Source organism: Aythya ferina (assembly GCF_964211825.1).
Source record: "Aythya ferina genome assembly, chromosome: 9".
In the NCBI taxonomy this organism is placed as follows: Eukaryota; Metazoa; Chordata; class Aves; order Anseriformes; family Anatidae; genus Aythya; species Aythya ferina.
The window spans coordinates 3,276,086-3,288,751 of NC_140305.1; positions in this window are offsets into that span (position 1 = coordinate 3,276,086).

Consider the following 12,666-nt stretch of genomic DNA (forward strand, 5'->3'; position numbering starts at 1 on the left):
ATTGTATCACTTGTTATAGTTATACAATAACTTCTTATTGTTATACAATATAACAATATACAATATAACAATAACAATAACAATAATAACAATATAATATCTTATTGTTATACAATATAACAATATACAATATAACTTCCTAAGTTATACAATAACTTCTTATTGTATAACTACTTTTTGTATCGGAAATAAATCCTGTAGCTTACATTTAAAAAAGCTATCGTCTTGCTACACATTTGCTGCTTTGATATTTTGTCATGTGGTTCTTCCAATGTCATTTAGTTTCAACTGAACCTTTTAAAAACTTCTTCTTTAAGATTTCTTGATACTGCTGAAAAACCTTCATTTATATAGTGCCTAAAGTGGTAACTTTATTACCAAGGATCTCAGATGCTTGGAATCCCATTCCACTATTTTAGTCTAGAAAAAACTCCCTGAAGACTGAGCTCACATTAGGAGAACCTGATCTAGACAGGTCAGAAGATTTGTGTAGAGATCTGCACGTGTATGTAAACACATCTATTGTTAGTGGCTCTTCAGAATATGGTTTTGTAGGTATTCTTATAAAATTCATTTTTTAACACAACGTTAAGAATACCATAACTCAGTTCTTACAGCTCTTCTAATAAACTAATATTTAAAAATATAGTGTCCTTAAAGCAGAAGATAGTAAGCCTAGAGTGGCAATGCCCTTGCCAGTGCATTTATTTAAAAATATAAGTGAACAGAAAGAACATTTCGAGTATAGAATATTATGAAAATTTGGATAAAGCTACAAAGGTAAAATACAAAATTGTACATTAATTAATTTAATTTAATTGTACAAAATTAATTTAATAAAAAGCCTGGCTCTGAGACAAACCTGTGACAAAGGACTCCATATCACAGCAGTAGCTTCAACAATCAGAAGATGGTCAGTAAACACCAATGTTTATTGTCCTCAACCTCTATGCTGCCCTGATAGTGATACAAGTTTGGCATAGATTAGCCACTGGATGCAGGATTATCAAGGTTTATGTTAACACTCGTTATTGCACAGAAAGATGTTGCAGGGGAAGGGGAAGAAATCTATGCTCTCAAATATTCCATATTCCTACACACACAAGTGGTGTGTTAAGAGAAGTCACATTTCAAACACCAGCTTCCCAGGACAAAAGTGGGAGCAGGGCAAGCTGTGCTGACTAAGCATGTGCTTTTTGCCCTTTCCCTGCTCAGCTTACCAGGACCACCTGGAGGGTGCCAATGACATGCAGCTCATGGTTAGTGTGCCCTACTCAGAGACATACCCCCCACCCTTACATGACACTTGGCCCACTTCTGAGGCGGATCAGGGTTGATTTTTAAGAAAATCAACCACCTTTTTTACTGCAAATCTAAATGCTGGGAGAGCCTTACAAGCTAAAACTAATACCTGCTGGCAATTCTCCACTAAATGAGCCGGGGGCAGGATGCTTAGGCGCTGTGCAGCTCCGAAGGAAAGAGGCAGCACTGGCAGAGCTGGCCAGGGGTCTATTCTAATTTGAGGAACTGACCACATCTAACAGCAGAAAGGAAAGATAATTAAGTCCAGTGCATGTTCTGATTTTGACGGCTACTCTTTTTTGTTGCTCTTCCAGAAATTGTGCCACAGCTAATTAATGTCATCTGTGACAAGATGGCCCTTCTTAATGAACTTTCTTCCTTTAGCATTCTCCCCTCCCCCGCTCCCAGGTAAGCTATATCTTTACATTCTGAATGCACCATCAAATACAGACTGCATCCCTTTTGCCAGAAATATTGCAGCAAATCCTGTATGTTGTTGAGATGCCTATTTTGTCCATCCAAAATTGATTATAGCTACTGACTGATTTAGATTTTGTTGTTGTTCACAATTGATTAAAAATAATTAAATACCTCTTTTCTTTAGATTTTTTTTTATATATAACATTCTAACATTTTCTCATTTTAATCAGAGTCAAAAGGCATTTCTGTTCAAATGGGTATTTTCTTTCATTTGTATTTAATATAGATTTCAGTATTAATAAGAAATTACTGAACCTTAAATAAATTTTCTTTGGATCAGAGCTACTTTTCATTTTCTTTCATAACTAGTTTTTTTTTTTTTAATTTATAGACCAATAGATATATATATATTAAAGAGAAAATTAGGTCAGATTTTCTTTTCACGTGGAAGGGGTAGCAGTACATTTTTACCTGCAAATTTAATAAATCCTACACAAGTAATAGTATATGAAGAGATCAATCCCCACTAGAATTGTATTTTAATTATACACAGTTATCTCTGGAATTAAATTTTTCCTGCCAGCTGATTATCATAATTAATGTTCTTCAAGTGATCACAGTTATTTTGAACATACTGTCTTTCATATGTCTCTTACTTTATGCCAATATTCGTGTAGATTACTCCAAGGATAAAGAAATACTAAATAAAATACAAATATAAATACTTCTTGCTTCATGATTCAGTAATCACAAATATAAATGTTTTTTTGCCCACTAGAGCAGAGAATACAGAATACTGAAGTAACCCATAATCTTGCTAGAATGTGGTCCATTTGGTTTCTTCAGTTCATGGATGACACTATGAACCTTACTCATCCCTAACAGCACATCAGATGACAGAGTAGCATGTGGCACAACTGAAGAGAGACCAGTCACTAAAAATGCTATTTTTCACCTACCACATTTCTGTTTGCATTTGATCCTCTTAATTTGAATTTCTTTCAGCATCATTAAACTGCATCAACACTGATGATGGAGGTCAGTTAAATTTCAGTCTTGCAATTTTTGTACAAAGATAACTGGATTGAAAGTGCACAAAGGAGAATCCACTGCTCCTTTTTTCTATATGTAAAGAACAAATCCTTCACAGCTCAAAAGAAGTAATACGTTTAAATATGAGAAGTCAAAAGTTAAAAAACAGCTAGCAGATTAGATATGCATACAGATATAGCAAATCATCATAAAGCCCACGGGCATCATGGCAACATAACCAGTAGGGAACTACAGCAGGTAGAAAAGAAAATTAGATCAGATTTTTGAGGTTATGACACCTTGCATGTTGGAAGTGTTTACCAAATTCCTATAAATAAAGAAGCTATTCTGAGCAAAGTTGCATAAATATGATGGAAATTAAACCCAAGGAAAGTCTACAAAAGGTAATTTTGTTGTTGTTGTTGTTGTTGTTATCACAAAAAAAAAATCTAAAAAAAAAAAAAAACAAACTGTTTCTAGTGTTCTGATTTCAGCTCAAAGGCAGAAACTTTTGCAATAGCTTTTGATAGCTCCTGGTGGCACAGGGTGTTAGGCTTTTTGAATTTCATTCTTTTCAGTTGGAATCAATATGTACAAGATCTGCTATTGTAGTCTGCTTCCATATCCCAGATGGCCTCTTTGAAATACATGTATCAGTCCACCTCCTGATTCGACCTCCTTACACGACGTTATCGAAGGAGGCTTATAGACTATATTGAGCAATGTCTCCAAATAGTTACCCAGTGCCATTTGGCAGCTCAGAAGTTGCAGTCCACCCAGCCACAGAAATACAGTCAAGATAGCACCAAAGGACAAACCGGGCTCTGCAGGCAAAGAGGTCATTTAGGAAGTCTGCTGAAAATCTTGAGCTGAAATTTATGTGCTTTCACAGAACACAGTTTGAAGCTCAGAAACACCATGGTCCCAAAACCTCAAGCCAGAAGAAAGTAGATGTTGGCTCACTGAGTGTTTTGCTCAGTTGGAACTCTAGAAAATGCTTGCTCTCTTCACAGTCTGAACATTTCAGATGAGGCAAACTGAGTCTGGGACAAAGCAATGCTGGGATGTAGCTTCTATATCAAGCACATGATACCACACAAGTCTGTTATTCAAAACTTGTGGTTCCACGTGGCGTAATGGCCACACGGACACCAGGGTTCTTTTAGGATCAGTAACTGCTACTTCTTTATTGATGACATAACATCATCTCTCTCTTACTGAGGGCCTAACTTCATCTCTCATATTGAGGGAATAACTTCATTATCCTTGTTGCCTCCCCATATCAAGGACAGGCTCCCTTCTTATACCATTCACCGGTCAACAACTTTGCCCAGCAGCCAGTCTCTTGAATCACCCTTCTTTGTTCCCCCTAAACTCTTTACATTCCTGATGGCCTCATCGTTAAGAGTCCAATGTTATCACCAACCATGGGGTTGTCGACCCCCATGGCCACACTCCCACAGTTCCCACTAGTTCAGGGCTCACTCACCTTTCTTCAGAGACGCCCAGCATACAAGGTATAAACCATTTATCTCAAAATCCTATAATCCTGTGTGCAAAGAGAATCTAAAAGATCACTATCAGTTATCAATTCTCAGTCTCCAATATCTAAATATACATATATATTTAAACAACCTGCTATGCGGATATGTGAACTACAGCATATCATTCCATAACAGCTACATCCCAGCAAGCTGAAGTCAGGTCATAGTTAATCTCAAAGATCTGTCCTGCTTTAGGTTCATTCTTCAGCTGTCAAAACAAAGGCTATCACTAGTGCTGTCAGAATTATTACTGGAATTTGCAGAAGCATTTGTCCACTTTCAGCATTTATTTTAGTCTATGTTCCAGCCTCAGGGAAGACAGGTAGTCTCTTTAATAGAACAGGCAAGCCACTCATGAAGAAAGACTACAATTCTTGGTAAATACATGCATACATATATATATATATATATATGTAAAAGGCATTACAAAGGAAAATAAAACCCAACCTTTCTTTTTTTCATGCTTTCTACAAAAATGTTATTTTCTAATAAAAATATTTTGTGCTCAAACAAAATTTTGAGGTATTCCTGCACTCTTAATGATTGCCCCAATACACTTAGCCAAGGTAGGAGGGTGGTTTCCAATGACTGAGAAAAGAAAAAGATTGACAGAGAACCCAATTCCTGAAGGATACACCAGGCAATTGGAGGTGGAATATATTCAATTTTTTTTACGCAGCTCTTGTTCCATGATATAGAAGTTTTACATGTACACAGTCACCCATTCTTCCTGACACAGTTGTAACAAACAGCACTTTGAGACTTGTTTGCTGCACATCTGGAACAAAGCTGCTGTACGCAAAATGCTGCTCTAAAGCCTTCAATGGCCCTTTCAGGTCAGAGGGATGCCCTCTGGGAGCTAGGCTCTGTGTGTGCTCAAATCCTCTCCAGCTGTGGAGCCACACTAGGATACTTTACAAGCAATAACAGACCAATTGTTGTTTCAATAGTAAAAATAACAAGTTAAAGAGATCAAATGTAAAACAAATAATAATTGTTAGATTTCTTTGATGGGGAAAAGCAGAAAGACACAACTATGTAAGCCAGATATTAATAGAGGTTTAGCTCTATTGAACCTGCTTAAGAATGAGGGGGAAAAACATAATAATTGCATTAACTACATATCCCTTTACAGTGGTAAAAACAACTGATGAGAATGCTCATCTGGTCTTACTTGAGTCTCTGAAGAACCATCTGAATACCACTGTCCATTTAAATGAAAAAAAAAAAATAATCCTGCCAAATGCTCATCAGGGCCTTTTGCCAGACTTATGGCATAACTGTTGCTGTGCAGAAAGACCCCTTCCCCTTCTCTTCTTTCTTAATCTCTCTTGAAATCACTCAGAAGACCCATAGCCAACGTGATACACAGGACAATGAACCATAGTCATTAGAAAGAGCAAGCAGCGTTACTCATCACCTACACTCACCTGAACTGGCTGTAATATTGATACATGTGAAGGATCAGCATTCTGAAATTGCTTCACCTAAATATGCATAAATAGGTATAAATAAGTGTCAGTTCTAAAAATTGCTGATCCAAATATCTTTGGCCATCCAGAAAGAGCACTGTTAGAAACTTTCGGAAGTTTTCTGTTGAAAATTCATTCTACACTGCTTAGGAAATTCATGTTCTATGTTTACTTTCCCAGGTGACTATATACCACGACCACTGAAGCAGCAGTTTCTGCTACAGTATTTAGCATTGGGAGAAATGAGATTTCAAAGGCTTAATAATTACTAAAAATACATTACCAAAGGGAAACAAAAGCAACAAAATGCTCTATTATCATCCCAAATCTGCAGACATCCTGAAATAATAGCCATGAGCTAGCTGAAAGATAGTCACAGAGATGTCAATTAATTATTTCTCTTGTGACCAAACTACCACCCTTTGCATCCACTGTAAATCCCGGGTGATTCCCAGATGCAATATGGTACCAAAAGCCCTAGCTGTTATTTAACCTAAACTGTCAAGTTTTCCTTGGGAGAATGTTCAATATTTTCAATATTTTTTTCCTCTTTAAATGCTGCTACATGAACTGTAAAACTAAACAAATTCATGTGTAAAATTAACCAAGTTTAAAATAAAAACAGGTGTAAGGGTACTGTTTAATTAAATATTTTCATGTATAAGTGACTACTAAGCTTCCAATTTTATCAGTTACAAGCAGTTTTATTATCTGCAGGTTAGATTCCAGGGGAATTGCAAAGGCAGGGGTTATTTGTTGCAGGTATTAATAAAGTTAATTGTGCACAAATTTTGAATTTGAGATAAAATTGCACAAGAACCTCATATCTCCAGTTTATGTTTGTGCTTCTCTTTCACATAAAATTCAGGGCTTCCCTCAAGAGAAATTTCCTACCTTTTTCTTTCTCCAAAACAATTCTCCTGAAACCTTCAATAAAAAGTGTCTTTGAATTCAATGCTAATTTAGAATTGTTCCAACTTTTGCTCCAGAATTGTACATACAAAATCATATTCCTTTATTTATTCTTCCATGACTCCAAAGCCCCCATAATTGCTAAAAAATTTAAATCCAGCTTTTATTTAATGGAGCTGAATGTAATCTGTTCCGCTGTGAGCCAAAGCATCTGCAGCTTTAATTACACTCATCATCTTTATTAAAGTGTTTTAATAATCATTTTATTGATTTGATTCTTATGAAACCACATCTGAAGTTGGCAGAGTTCAACCTCCTCTCCAAACACTGCCTTCTTAATTGCAGGAATAGCACTGGCTCCTGGCTAAAAAAGCATCAATTAATGTATATGTATTCAGGTTCTGAATCTTTACATAAGATGTTCTGCATTTTTCCACATACAGTGAATACAACCACAGTCGCCACAATACTTGAGAAAAAGTCAGTAACAGAAAGAAGCTTTTCTGCTGCAGAAATGCACGTTTCAAAACTGATGATAAAGGCAGCAGCTAGCCAGGATGTAAATTATGCCTGTTCAGAAAGCAAATGTGATCACCACACTCAGGCCACCAAAATCCTAGACATAAATTCAACATTTGCACACTTAAGATTCTGAGTCCTACGGAATGAGAAGGTGATGGGCTGGATGAGCAGACAAGGATGGATCAAAAACTGGCTGAACAGCTGGACCCAGAGGGTAGTGGTCAGTGGAAGCCACTAACAAGCAGAGTACTCCAGGGCCCAATACTGTATCCTGTCACATTTCAAATTTTCATTAAGGATCTGGATGATGGGGATAGAGTGTACCCCCAGCAAATTCGCAGATGAAACAAAACTGAAGGGAGTAGCTGACTCTCCAGAGGGCCACACAGCCATCCAGCAGGACTTTGACAGGCCAGAGAGGTCAGATGGCAAGAATCTCCTGAAGTTCAATGAAAAGTGCAAAGTCTTGCCCCTGGGGAGAAAGAGCTTTAGCACTTTGTTCACATTTACAACAGAAATGCAACTATGCTAATCTGAAATGGAAGAAGCATCCAACAAGATTTTACAGAGCCTCCAACACCAGGTATCCATCTCAAGTCCCAAGAGATGTAATTGTTCCATCTGCACGTTGGACTTACAACACCCATCCACTCCCATCTCCTATGCTATGTTTTTGACCTTTTCCTACAAGATGAATAGTTATTCAACTGTGGGGACCATCACACGAACCCAACATGGTGAAACTCACACACTATGTTACTCTGTGGGTAAATATAGTAACAAAGCTAGTTTACATAGCATTTTCTGATTATAGGCAAAAATTACAGTGACAATAGCATTGCTCTTATTCACAGTTGTGATAGTTGGTTCAAGATTCATAAAAGCCTTGCAGATTTTGTGGACCTGGAGAGCTTATTCTTATATAAAAAATAAAAACAAAAACAAAAAAACGATGTATGCTTCATTGTACCTCAGTAAACCCTCAAAAATTAATCCACTTCAGGAGAGTTTTTATAGCATAACAATAATATAATTAATATAATAGTTTAACTGAGGTGCTTGCGTGAATATAGATCAAGTTTGTGTTATACACACAGCATTTTTCACACTGTCCTTCACAGACAATGAAATAGAAACAATAGATAACAGATCACCCTCCCAAACACCCTCCACTGGTAACAATGCAAATTTTCCAAGGTTGATTGTCCTTATCTCCCTTTAATCCTAACAACATAAATGTTTAATTCATTTTTAGTGTATGTTCATGAGTTTATTTTGTGTGCATTCCAGTATTGCTCAAATAATCTTGTAATTTATTATGGCAACAGGAAATTGACTGGGTAAAGTCATCCACAGTCTATTTTTTTATTTAATCCATGAAGCATTGTCCAAGACACAGTTGAGAATTAAAAGGAAAAAATATCTTCAAAAAAACCTTGATTTATAAGATACTCAATGGACTGCTCCATTGTTTTATTAGATGCAGTAGGTAACAGACAACACAATAACCAGAGTTATAAGTTATGCTACAAGAAATGGAAATAAAAAATACAACTGCATGCATAATTACAGAAGTATAAGCTGATAACTGAAAAAATAATAAACCAATTTTAGGCATATCCTTGCTAATATTTTAGTTGTTGCATAGTTCTTTGAAAATAAAAAGGCAAGCATGTAGAAAACCTTTATTCTACAGGTCCCAAAAAAGATTTCTGAGGGTCAGATTCTGATTTTGTGCAGTGCCTGTAGATACACACAGCAAATGATGTTCTATAGCTTCGAAGTTTCACAAAAATAAGGAAAGTCCCTAGTTAACAGACTCATTTCCTTGAATTCAGGGAAGCAAATAAACATTTCCCACAACGGGTTTTCTTTCCTCAAAAGACGCATAGGTGATGATGACCTAGTTAGGGCTCTTCTTCATCCTTACTTCCCCAAGCACTAGGAATAAACCAGTACTAAATACTGGTACAGACCCACTGGCTCTGACTTTGCACACTCAAAGAATGTATGGAAGAGGCATAATTGATGCACAAACTGACACAAGCAGTAAGATATTATCATTTGGAGGTTTTTATGTCTCATTCTCAGAGATGAGTCATGCTCTAACAATTCAATAAGCTTTATGCACATGTTTTATGTATATACTTTGTTTTGTTTTCCAGCCCATGAAGACAAGCATATACTTTCCCAGGTTTTCCTGAAATCAGTAATCTAAGGCTAATATAAAATATTTAACATTAAGTCCAGGTCAGAGGGACCAGTCCTGCTGTGGATCCTGACTTGTAATTTCCCACTTGCAGAACCTCCAGGGCTGATGCACATTGCCAGCACAAGCACAAAAACACACTGTGGCAGTTGCTGTAGCCCTGAAAATGAGAGCTATCAGCATGAATAAAACAAACCAGAACAGAAACTGACATCTATCAAATCAAACCTCAGGAAATTTTTTGTATACTAAATTATTATAAACACACAAATGCTGCAAAACAAAACAGGTAGTAACTGCTTTATTTTTTTTTTTTTTTATTTTTATTTTTTTAATTATTCTGTTGTAATTCCATCCTAACATCTACCTTCTTACAAAGTTGTGTAAACCCTATAACCTGGAATAGTATATATTTAATCCAGCAACCATAGATTCAAGTTGTTTTCTTACTTACTCCAGTTGTAGCAAACCTGCCTTTCATTTGCAGTGCTGTTACCTCTGTGCTACAAACTGTCCCAAGGGAACATCTAACTATGCCCCATCCCCCTTTCTTACACAATCAACATGTCATGACCGAACCTGCATGAACTAATGGGAACAACTACTAACAAAATCCACCACCACCACCCACAACCACGTGAAGTTTAAGCAACCTAATTTCGTTTTCCCACAAGGTGCAGCAGTACACGCCATATTCAACTTTACATTCACTTAGTAATTTTAACTCATAATTATTCCTCTAGGAAACTAAGGGCTCGCCACAGAAAGGACTCCTTCCTACTCAGTTTAGAAGTTCTGTTGTAGGTTTTGCACACATACCTGAGTTACAAACTGTCATGCCCAATCCAGATATTTACAATTCTGGCTCTTTTGAAAAGAAAGCAGTACTGATACAGATAAGTTGTGTTTCTCTCTCACATAGCCTTTCCACTAGATTTATCAATAATTGGGAAAATAATTGTGATGCTTTTCTGAATACTTTTTGTTTATGCAGGGATATATCCCATATGCTATTATTACTATACAATAATTTTACTGTGCTATGGCATATAAAATGTGCTGTAACTTGTAATAAAGAGCAGTAAAACAAACAATGAAAATGAATTAAATCATGTCCAACAGAATTCAAATTGAACCACATAGTGAAGATTAGCTGTGAGAGAGAAAATCTCATTTGTGAGTATTGTTCCTCTACAAGAGCTATTTGCAGAGGAAGCTTATTTTCAAAAAAAAAAAAAAAAAAAAAAAAAAAAAAGGTGTTTACATGGAACTGAAGATTTTGTTTAGCCTCAAGAACTCCCAAGTACTCCCAAGTGAAATGACATATCGAAAACAGGTAAAAAAATGACAGAGACTAGAGAAAGCAGTCCAAGGGTCCAAATGCAAGTCCTAAATCAAAGTTATTTGAGAAGGGGCTTGAACTTTGGTCTGCTACAATGGGAAGAGGTCACTGTAATGATGAAATTATTTGCTATTCAGAAGTGCATCTCTCTACTTAGGAGTTTTAACAATCTTTTTAATTTCCCAAGGGAAGTGTCCATTTAGAACAACAACAAAACAACCTTCCACCAACAGATGAAATCTTTATGAAGACAACTTCTCTCTAATTTTGGTAATTGTACACTGGAGGCATCAACCACCTTTTTAATATTATTAGGTCTCCACAGAGATAGGAGTGTTTACAATATCACACTTTACTGAACAATTGACATGTGTATTGGTTTCCTGGCTTTCAGTTCATAGACCTGACATGCAGGAAGAAACAACTAAAATTTGAGGTTTCAGGACACATCAGGCTTTCCAAACACTTAATTACATACTACCATCTACTTATGTTCCTCATAAATTGCTTTAGATCTACCCAGACAGTTAAGAACAATGTTTCTTTTATCAATGAACAAGTGATGACCTACAGCCTAGTATCCAGGCAATATCTATGACAGACATTTTGCTCCCCCATCTCTCTCTCTCTCATGGACACTCCATGCTTGGATGGCAGACTACAGACTTAAATTAAGGATCCTGATTGACCAAGAAGAGATTTCCTACATCAATCAGTCCAGTGTCTTTCCCTGAGTATTTCCCCTTTCTTTTGCTCACACTGCTCACCCTTTCCCCTGACCCTCCCTCCCCCACACACAAATCTTACAAAACCTACTCAAAATAGAACTAATCTCATCTACATGAGAAAAGAAGAAAAAAAAAAAAAAAAACACAAGCTAATGCAAAAACCTCATTAAACCAGCTGCAGATGTTAGGAAGAGTTCTCAATATTATTACTCTGTGGTCTAAATTTATTTTCTCAACAATTAAAGAACTTAAAATAACACCCATCTTCAGTATTATTTTTCTAGTTACAACACCTGTTTCAGTATCTCTTTATGTTCATGTTTTTTGAGATGTTTATATTTTAAAGAGTAATCACAGGCAGCGTAGTGCATCTAATCTTACATCATTAATGAAACATGAATGACTCTTTTTGTAATTTAGAGCTTGTCCCCCCATCCTTTTTTTTTTGGAATTCTAATGCTTTGCAAGATTGATAACTGCAAACAAGAAAACAACCACAATATGAGCAAGAACAAGAATAAAATAATCTCCACCTACATATTACTCCAGCAACTCTCTGCTCATTAAGAGAGGAAGAGTGATAAGTAAGGAATAGAAATTCAGATACATCTATCTCTACACAATCCTTCCAGTTTCTAGCATGCTTCCGACCTTTTCAAGGAAATGAGTTTACTTCTTGCTCCATTATCATTAGATGGTGGCACTGCACCTCAAGGTGCATAAGTAGGAGTTTCATATTTCAACAGAATTTGGAAAACCCATTTTATTATCATAATTCATTAGCCTTGAACCTAAAGCCTTTAGCTTGAAGTGCGAGCCACAAATAGGCTAATACTGTCAATATTAAAGTTTACTGCCAAGAATGGGTGAAATATTGTCAAAGGAAGCAGCTTGTCTTCCAAAATATCATTACTTTTCTACTGCTTCTAGAAATATCTTTTCATGAATGTATTGAGTAGGTAACAGAACAGAGCAAAAGCAGCAGGACAGGGAACAGGCAGCTGGTGACCCCGTAAGGACATCAGCACAGTGAAAGGTGGAGAGATTGCTTGTCCATGGCTGAGTCTGAAGGCTAAAACAGCCCAGAAGCCACAGCTCTGGTTAGAACAGAGGGCAGGAGAGACCTGTTTTTTTGCACAGATGAGGAAATGGAAGGTACCAGGAATTTCAGGGGAGGAGATGG